Source organism: Sarcophilus harrisii, chromosome 3 (genome assembly GCF_902635505.1).
Source record: "Sarcophilus harrisii chromosome 3, mSarHar1.11, whole genome shotgun sequence".
Taxonomy (NCBI): Eukaryota; Metazoa; Chordata; class Mammalia; order Dasyuromorphia; family Dasyuridae; genus Sarcophilus; species Sarcophilus harrisii.
Window position 1 is genome coordinate 4,992,189 of NC_045428.1, and position 11,286 is coordinate 5,003,474.

The window sequence follows — 11,286 nt, forward strand, 5'->3', positions numbered from 1 at the left end:
TTTGCTGTCTAGGTAAGGGAGGAGGAAGAGAGAAAGAAAAATTTGGAGCACAAGGTTTTGCAGTGGTAGATGTTGAAAACTAACTTTGCATGTATATTGAAAATAAAAATCTATTATTAAAAATTAAAAAAGAAAAAAAAAGAATTATATATATAATTTTCCCATCTAGAGATGTAAAAAATTTAACCTTTAAATTATATATATTTTCACCCCTGTTTACCTTGCTAGGCATTATTGAGGTCAGTGTTTGAAGATCACATTTTCTTTTTAATGCTGGTTTTTCAATAGAAAGATTCAGTCTCTTACTTCATTGAAGATGCATTTCCTTCCCTGAAAGATGATACTTGGTCTTGCTGAATAATTCATTCTTGGTTGTAATCCCAGATTCTTTGACTTCCAGAGTATGGTATTCCAGACCCTTCAATCCTTTATTGTGGAAGCTGTCAGATTCTGTGTAATCCTGACTGTTGCTCTTCAGTACTTCCCCCCCAACCCCACCCTGCCCCAGCATCTTACAGTAATTTTTCCTTGAGATTATAATTCTGAAATTTTGCAACAATGTTCCTTGGGATTTATCTTGTGGGATCTCTTTCTAGATGTTATCTTTCAATGACTATTTCATTTATTGGTTTTCGTGTATCAGGGCAGTTTTCCTTGATGATCAGAAATCATATTTGAACTCTGATCTTTCTCACTTCAGGACCAATGTTCTATCCACTGTGCTACCCACTTGCCCTCAAACTCTCTTATTTCCAACATTAACTGTGTCCAAAAATTTTTCCCTCAACCTTCACTCTAAGGTCAACACTTCTCCATCAGTTTATGAATAGCCTGTTTCATTATATCATCTTGCATAGTGATTGGTCATTATGTTGATCAGAGTTCCTGTCTTTCTAGATTGATTGTCTTTAAAATAATTTTGTTATGTACATTATTCTTCTGGTTCTCTACTCATTCACTCTCCCTGTCTAGCTTCATTTCCCTTATTGGTAACACGAGGATGCTGGCCTGTACCCTAGGACTGTGCCTTTAATATTTAATATTTTTGCAATTTGTTTTTTTTTATTCTTTAGGATTAGATTATTTAATTTCCAGTTAATTTCATTCTATCTTTCTACTGTTCTTTATTGAGTGTAATTTTATTGCGTTATGACCCTAAAAAGATACATTTAGTGTTTGTTTTCCTTTGTATTTGGTCATGATGTTGTTATGCTCTCAAACATGATCAATTTTTGTGTATGCTGTATCACTTAGAAAAAGGTATTTTTATTTCAATCCCTGTTCAATTTTCCCCCAGAGGTTTATCATATCTAACTTTTATTTTCTTATTTATTTTTAGTTAAATTTATCTCATTCTTGAGAGGAGAAAGTCAAGGTTCTCCATGGTTTGTTTTTACTATTTCTTCCCATAACTTTTATTTTTTCCTTTAAAATTGTGGATGCTATATTAGTCTTGATATTCATAGTCTACAGTATTATTTAGCAAAAGGAAGTTTCCTTTATCTTTTAGAACTATTTTTGGTTCTGCTTTGTGATAGATCAGGCTTGCTTACCTTCCTTCTTTTTCTCCTCCTTCTCCCTTCAGCTGAATTATAATAATTCTCCTCCATCCTTTACATTTATTCTGTGTCTCTCTGTTTCAAATGTGTTTCTTGTAAATAATATATCTTAGTATCCTAGTTTTCAATCTACTCTGCCATCTGTTTCCATTTTGTGATTGAGTTTATCCCATTCACATTCACAGTTATTTTACTATTTATTTCCCTCTGTTCTGCTTTCTCTGTCTCTTTCTTTCTTTCTTTCTCTCTCTTTCACTCTCTCTCTCCATCCTGTCTTTTCTCAAGTAGTTCTTTGGTGTTTTATTTCTAACCATTATTTCCCAATCCATCCTTCCATCAATCCATTTCCCCTTTTCTTTGCTTTGCTTTTTAAGGAGTTCTTTTCATCATTTTTTTTTTACCTCTTTTTACCATTTGACAAATTCTGTTTCTTAAGGAACTCATCTCATCAGTAGATTTTGTATCTCTTTTACATATATTACCTATTCTGTTTATTAGAATGTTATTTTATTTAGTTTTTTTTTTCCATGTGGGATATATATGTGTGTGTATGGGTATGTACCTCCTTTACTAAACAATTGCTTCTTTCTTACATTGATTTCATTTATTTCCTTCACTTCTCCTCTGTTTGATTTTTTAAATCATTTTGAACTCTCCAGAACCTGTGATCAATTCACAAATTTCTTTGAGGCTTTGTATGTAACTGTCTTGATTGTATTTTCGTCTGTGTTTGTCTTTTATTCTTCCTTTGAATCCTAACTTTCAATAGTCAGAGTTTTTAAAATGGCTGTTCATTTTTTCAACCTTTTTCTTGACTTTTAGCTTTATATTAAAGTTGAGCTCTGCTCCCAGAGTGGAGGGAACACTGTTTTAAATTTCAGGTGTTTCAAGAAATTGTGTTCAGAGCTAGTTCTTGGGATATTTAAGTTTCAGTTATTCCAAGGTGGTATAATCTAAAAAAAAAAAAAAAAAAAATGATCATTGCTCTCCTGGTCTGTGTTGCAGTCTACAAGTGATTGCAAACACTCTTTTCTACCATAGAACTATGATTTAAATTCTCATTTTTGCTAATCCTTCTCCTTGATATGGGATTGTGACTCAGAGTTGTGTATGGGCAATATAAGAGAGTCCTGCACCTGGTGCCAGTTAAAGGTCCCCTACAAACTCCTTCTGACAAATTTTCTTCTTCCCTCACCATCTGTTGGCTGAAAACTTCCAAAAGCCATCATAAGCATTACCCATGCAGTTGCCCCCAAGGCCTGCTATTTACTTGCTGGGGTCTGTGCTGGCACAGTCTGCACTAGATTATGTTCCATTCTCACCCCAGTGAACAGAATTCTCTTGACAATCTTTTATTTGTAGTAAACTTGAAATTTTTTCACCCTGTACTATTGTTGGTTCTGCTAATCCAAGAGGAGTACTTTTAAAGAATTATCTTAATGTTATTTGGAGAACTGGAGAGCACCCAAATATGTCGCTTGCTTTTACTCCCTCTTGGGGAGTTCTGACCCATCCTCCTTAGGGCTTTTGAAAAGGTGATAGAAAAAGCTTATTGAAACTAGAACCTTTCATTCTGTGATATTATTTGAAGCTGTCCAAACTTTCACAGTGCCATTAATTAGTGATTGATGTGAAGATAAAAGATAGTTTCAAATTCCTGCTATGGTACAGATTAGCTTTGTCACCATAGGTGGGCATTCAATCTCTATGAGACTCAGGTACCTCACCAACAAAATGAGAATAATAATATCTGGGGCAGTGAGGTGGCACAGTAGATAGAGCACCAACCCCAAAGTCAGGAGAACCTGAGTTCAAATGTGATCTCAGACACTTAACATTTCCCAGTTGTGTGATCCTGAGCAAACACTTAATGCCAATTGCCTCAGCAAAAACAAACAAACAAATGAACGAATGAATGAATGGATGAATGAACAAATAAATAGATAAATGGATGAATGAATGAATGAATGGATAGATAAGTGAATGAATTTATTTATTTATTTAAATTTATTTAAATGATAATATCTGTGTATCAACTTCACTGAGTAGTTATGAGACCTAAATGATCCAATATTTATGATTTTGTCACATCTAAGGGAAAGGTTTGTCTCTATAAGCATTGTAACTGAATTCTTTTGAGACCAATAGTTTATCTTTGTGATTTAGACCAGAGGATTAGAAAGAATGACTAGATATGTTATACAAGTCAGGCAACTGAAAAAAAAAATGGTATGAGAAGCTTCTTGGGCCCTTCCAACATGGCACTGACATAAGGAACACCCTACCCTTTCCAAGGTTGGTGTTCTACAATAACAACTCCAGAAAGCCTTTTTATATTTTTGCACCTGTGTGGAAGGATGGCATCTTTTCTTCTTCTCTCGGAATACAAATGGAAATTAAAGGTCTCTGGTACCCATGAAGGTTTTCCAGATAGGAAAAACTCCAGATAGGAGTGACTGAATTGCCTGGAAACCACATCAAAAATCCCAGCCCCATCACACATACTCTGCAGATTTGCAAAAGCAAGAAAGGAGTTGGAGGAGCAGCCTCTTTGTAAAGAGACAAGGAAAGGCTTTCATTACTCTGGTAAATATTGTGAACCTTGGCTCTTGCCCAGAGTTAATCTGTCTGTGTCCCTGTTAGCAAGGCAAGTTCCTTGATATTTCAATTCTGCAATTTAATAGATGTCAGCACTGCATTGAAATGAGAAGTGATTGGTCTCTACTTTCTAAAAGTCTCTTTGTCCTCTTGCTGTCCCTCTTCACAAAGGACCATTTCCTAGAAAAATGTGTTATACAGGAAAAAGCACTTACTAGCTTTCATCAACATAATCCCTAGACCGGTCATAGAAACCGAGGATACAATCAAAGCCTTGCAAATAAGCAGTTAAGTGACCTTCAGCAAGTCACTTTGGACTTCAATTTCCTCCACTGTCAAATGAGAGAGTTAAAATGGTGAGTTGTTTACTCTCATTGCGGGGAAGCAAGTATTGCAAGTTGTCTTCAAATCTATATACCCAACAATTATTATTACTGTGATCTTTGTAGCCCCAACAAAATCAATAACATGCTGCAGTATACGAAAGAACCAAATATCTTTTTTATGGCCTTTAATAATGTCTCAAATATACCAGTGTTACTACTTTTCTAATGTTTATAAAGTAAAATGCTGGGTTAACAGAAAATAAATTCATTTTAAAGCATTACTAAATTTACAGTACAACCTTGACTTCATGCCTTTTTATTTCTAAAATGTGTATTAATGCTGTTTATTTTTAATACATATATACATACATACAGACACACACACACAGAAACACACACATATATGACCTACTTAACTCCATGGAACCTTTGCTTATAACAAAGAAAAATAGAGAAATAAAAAATGAGATCAATTCTGAGGGACATGGCTCTTGTTAACACTTAGGTGATTCAGACGAGTTCCAATGTTCTTGCCATGAAAAAAGCCATCTGCTCCCAGAGAGAGAACAGTGGGAACTGAATGTGGACCATAACGTAGTATTTTCACTCTTTTTATTATTGTTTGCTTGCATTTAATTTTCTTTCTCATTTTTTCCCCTTTTTGATCTGATTTTTCTGGAGCACTATATTTGTGGAAATAAGTATAGAGGAACTGCCCATTTTCAACATATATTGGATCACTTGCTGACTGGGGAAGGGGGTGAGGAAAGGGAAGGAAAAAAAATTAGAACACAGGGTTTTGTAGGGAAGAGTGTCAAAAATTATCCAGTTGTATATTGTGAACACACATACACATACACACATATATATGTATATGTTTTTTACATTAAAGTATATTATATTTAATTAAATTAAATTGATTTTCACAAATTAATTTATAAAAATTTAATTATTAATTAAAATGTGTGATTAATTATTAAATTATTTTTTTTAATTTTATTTAAAATTAATTTAAAATAAGATTAAGCAATGATACCTGACAGCATGTGCAACATGACATACCAACTGCCATTAACTCTCTACTGAGTGGAAGACAATATATTCCATCGTCTGCCCTCTAGAAACATTGCACTTGATTTGAAACAAGATGCTATATTGGTCATCTTGCTATTTTCTTAATAAAATGATAAGCATAGTTATTATCAAAATATCATTGTATGTGTGTGTGGAGGGGGATTCTGAATGCTTCCTCTCCATCTTAAACTCCATAAAAATCCTTGCAAACACTCCAGACTGCCCTTCACTCCATATCCCATGGAAATCCTTAGTCATTCATTGACAGGTACAGTTCTACATGGTCTCTAATCCCATCACCCTTCTAGTTTAAACAGCAGCCAATAAGAAAGCACCAATAGGATGTAGAACAAGACTTTAAACTACAAACATCAATAACATTTTTCCTCAACATGATGTCTGTTTTCTGTTTTGTTTTGTTTTGTTTTTCTGCCCTTTGGGTGAACTTATGATGAAGGCAGATAAATTAGAATTTTATTATTAAAATCTTTAACCCCCATGGCCTTTTCTGTATGCACTCTGGGTAACCACATCAAAGATCTAGGACCCGCCCTGTTCATAAACTCCTTCTGTAACCCTACATATCTACATAACTTGTACATTTGTACAATTACATACAATTCTACATAACTTGTGATGTAATCAGGTCCCATAAATACCTTTGTCTTTTTTTTTTATTTTGCTGGACTGCTAAACTACTCCAAGGAACATATCCTGCTCTGGGTGTGTGAATCTCAATGAATCTTAATAAACACATAAAAATAATTGGGAGAAGGTCTGAGTCCTGAATTCTTTCACAGGACACCACAGATTATCAGCTTGAACCCCAACACAAAAGAGTACTAATGCTCAGAAAGACTGAAATCATTGGAAAAGATGTTCTCCAAGATCTTATTCTGATCTAATGTTCTCTAATTCAATAAACTGTTCATTAAAAAGTGTGGTAACATTTCTCTTTCAAGGGAGAAAGGAAACCCAGTAAATCTGGGGCTATCGTGGGACTGTAGCCAAGCTCTCCCCTCTGACTCATAGAGTGCTTGGATCTTAGCTAGAGCTAAGGGAAGTTGGAAAAAGATCACCCAAGCTGTATCAATGAGACAAAAGCAAGGAAGTGGATTTGCTTTTTTGTTTTATGGTTTTTAGAGATGATAATGGAGGAGGAAAGTAATAAAAGAGAGGGCAGAAAAAATGGAGGTATCAAATTATATATGATTCTTCTTCTTGGATATGTTACATGAAGAAACAGTTTCTTCATTTACTTTCAAAATTGAATTGCCTTGTTTGTGCTTTGGGGAAATTAAACCCTTTTTCCCCCACAAAAAAGGAGATAAACAGAGGCCTCAATTACCATTAGCATTTACAAAGAAATATGTGACATACAACACAAAGGATTTATCCAATGTACTCTTCAAGTGCAATCCCCTTTTAAGAATCAGTCCAAGCAAATATCAAACAAGCAGGTGTCTGGTAGAATCTAAAACCTGGAGAGGTGCAGGCTTGTGTTTTATAGTGACCTCTGCCAGTTCCTCTCAATAATTGCTTAGCACTGCCTCCCCACCTTCCTGTTCCAGTAAATTTTATAAGTGATTTTAAAATAAATTATAAACTGACCTTGTTCCTGGCCACTGTAGCTTTCCATTTTGTCAAGGCAATCATGTTTGCTGACCAAAATATTTGTTTTTTCATCTCTTTTTGTTCATCATTTGGATGACTTGTTTACATTAGATAAATTTTACTACGAAAAATGACAAGGGTATGCACTGATATTCATACTATTTTCCATTTCTCATCTTTTTGATAAATCCAGCTTATAGTTATCTCAATTACATGGTAAATCATAGTACATCATCTCTTCCATTTTGTCTCATTTGAATATTTTTTAATCTTTCCTCCCCCCACCCTATTCTTTATGGACTTTATGTACTCTATTCTATAAAAACAATATTTGATGTCATAGCTGCTTGTATTTTCATGCTTTCTCTTTAAAAAAAAATCACAGAATCACAGATTGATAACTGGACCTCAGAGGACATGAAGTCCAATGTCCTCAATTTGTAGAAAGAGGAAAAAAGGCACAGGAAAAATAAATCATAGAACTAGTTAGTGCTTTTTGTGGCATTTGAATTCAGGTGACTATGACTTCAAGAACAGCCCTCTACATGACTGAGAACTTTTATGGCTAAAGGACAAATGAAATATTACTTTTTGTCCCTAGATAATTCATAAAAATAAAACTACTGAGTAAACACATAGACTATTTTTTCATCAAATTCCAAATTCCTTTTTTTTTTCCTCTTGGGTTTATTTGTTTTAAGAATTTCAATTTTGATATGGTTCAATTCCTATAACAATACATTCTCACAATGATATCACATAAGAATAGTACTTACAGTTAAGTGAATGTTTAGAGATAGTCTGACAATTACAGGATCCTCTGTTTTTTAAAACTTGCTACCATTACTGCAGAAGTTGAAGAGACTGTACAAGAATGAGTCCCCCTTTCTGCTTATCTTTGTTTCCTGGGTTGCTCTATCCAAAGAATTCCTCACTAACGGATTAAGTTTCTCTCTTGTTTCTAAGGCTCTGAGACAAAGATAGTTGGGTCCTAGAACAGCAACTGCAGAATCTGCTACTGAGACAACACTACAGATCTTCCCATTGTTGTCGAACCTGACACAGCTAACCCTCTCCTGTCACATCATGTAGCAGTTCAATTTATTTCCCAAAGCATGTGCTATGTGACTCCTGTATGCAAGGAGGCCTTTTATGCAAGGCACTAGTCCTACTAAAACATTCAATCACAAGAGCAAGGCTTCATCAGGCCCTCGTGCTTGAAAGGGGAGAACTATTTTAACAAGTCTGAACATCATTGCTTTTGGCCAAAAGCCAGAGAGAATTATTATGCATAAATGATGTCATTTCAGCTGGGGAATAGATTAGCAACAGTGACAGATCTCTAAGGAGGCTTTCAAGAAAAAAAGCAGGTTTATTTTCCCATATACAATCACATTTTTCAACTCAACTGGAATTCATTATGTGCCTACTATGGATCGCTTTCAAGCTTGCAATTATGACACAAGGTTAGAAACAAATAAATCAGGGGCAGCCAAGTGGAGCAGTGGATAGTGAAACAGCCCTGAAGTCAGGAACCTGAGTTCAAATCTGCTCTCAGACACTGAACACTTCCTAATTGTGCGAAGCTGGGCAAGTCACAACCTCAAGGGGGAAAAAAAAAGAATAAATTTGCCCTCAAGGAATGTACATTTTGGTTATGGAGAAACATCATATACACAGAAAATAAAAGACGAAATAAATGCAAAGTAATTGGAGCGGAGAAAAGAATGAAAATTTCCTGAAAGATCAGATGAAGTTTTTTGGCAAAACTAGTGCCTGAATGGAGCCTTAACTTAACACAATGAGATATTAGAGTAAGATTTTTGTGGACCACTATGATCCCTGATTATGTGTAAATTTCCCCAGAGACTTAGCTTTACAAGTAAAAGATGAAATGCAACACGGAGACATTTCCTTTTGGCTGTTAAAATGCACCTTCAGCTCTATTGCTTTTTAAGACCTTTCAAAAATATCTGTTTCTTTGCAATTCCCAAAGTCATTGATATTACTGCAGTGACAGCAGTTTTCAGAAATTCTTGGTGGGAGTGGAGTGATAGCAGGGAGTTTACTTCTATCCCATTTATGTTTATTCTCTCCACACTCCAAGTTCTGACTACTCTATCATGTTATTATCTAACATCCCCTATCACTGGAAAGTTATAACCTATGCTATGCACTGACAGTTCTGAGGGGAAAAAAATCAGTCATTTTTTTGGTCATGTCTGTTTCTTCAAAATCCCATTTGGAATTTTCTTGTCAGAGATACCGGAATGGTTTGCCAGTTCCTTCTCCAGATCATTTTACAGGAAACTGAGGCAGACATGGCTCAATGACTTATCCAGAGTCACATAGCTACTAGGTCTCTGGAATCAGATTTGCACTCAGGTAGAAGAGCCTTCCTGACTCCAAGCCCAGTATTCTACCTACTTTACCACTTAGCTGCCTATGCTGGAATAAGGGGGTGATTTAGTTATTTATTTCTGGGATGTTGCTAATGTTCATTCAAATGTTTTCTAAATGACACATACCTCCCATATTATTCCCAATGCTTGCCATCTCCACAAAAATGGGCATGACAACAGAAGGCAGTAGCATGAGTATGTTGGTGTGTGTATGTGTGTTTGTGTGTTTGTACCCTCAAAAATAAATTGGATGGGAGCTCCAGAAAAATGTTCTAGCTTTGATATGACTAATTACCCCTGTCTCCTTGCAACTCTCTTCCCTCTAGTTTTTTATGACATTGATCTCTCCAAGTTCTCCTCCCACCTATCTAACATCTTCACTTTTTTTTTTTTGGCTAGATCTTCATACAGGTCAAATTTTAAATGTAGATGCTGCCAAAGGCTTGGACCAGCTTTTCTGCTTCTACATGATTCTCCTTGATGATCTCAAGAGCTTCATGGATTCCATCATCCATCCCAAGTATGCTGATTATTCTCAGATCTATTTATCTCTACTTATCTAGTCCTCAGTCCTTCCCTGACCACCATTTAAAATCTCAAACTGCCTATTGGACTTCTCAAACTGGATGTCTCATTCATATGTCTTAATAACCACAGATTCAAAACAGAAGTCAATTATCCTCATAAAACCCTCCTGTTTCCAAAAGTCCATACTACTCTCAATGGTATCATTATCCTGTCGACCATGTGGGGTCACAACCTGGGTGCTATCTCCCTCTCTCTTGGTCTCTCTGTGTCTCTGTCTCTGTGTCTCTCTGTGTCTCTCTGTATCTCTCTCTCTCTCTCTCTCTCTCTCTCTCTCTCTCTCTCCCTCCTCCCTTTTTCTTCCCCCTGCTTCCAGATTAAATCAGTTGCTAAGGTTTGTCATTTTTACATGCATAACATCTCTTGCGTATACTTCCTTCTCTCCTCTGACATTGCCAGTGCTCTGATGTAGGTCATCATCACTTTCTGGCTGGAATGTTTCAGCTGATCTTCCCACCACAGTGTTTTTCACATTCAAGTCCATTCAGCTATAAAATTGGAATTTCTAAAATGTAGGTCTGATTATGTTATAAGCCTCAGCCCAGCTCAACTCACCCCCTTTCAAGAAACTATAATAGTTCCATATTACCTAGAGGATCAGATACAACATCCTTTTGATGCCATTCAAAGTCCCAGATAACTTGATCCCCTCTTATAGTTCCATTCTCCTTGCAGCTTACATTCTTATATCTTATATCTCCACATACTTATGATTCAATGACACCAATCCTCTTGTTGTTTCTCAAAGAAAACACGTCATCTCCTAAGTGTCCATTTTCACAGGTTGTCCCCCATTCCTAGAATTATCTTACTTCTCTTTTCTTCCTTCTCCCTTTCCTAACATCCTTCAAATCACTGAGAACATCCCACCTTTTGATGTTGTTTCAGAAAAACTTATGATGACTTTACAAACTGATGCAGGATAAAGTAAGAGAACCAAGAGAACAACTCATAACATAACCAAACACACACACTCACAGAACAAGAGAGAAAGAGAGAGAGAGAGAGAGAGAGAGAGAGAGAGAGAGAGAGAGAGAAAGAGAAAGAGAGAGAAGTGATGATAACTTTTTGGACATAGCCAATCAGGACTTTATTGTGCTTAACTATATATAACTGCAACATACATAT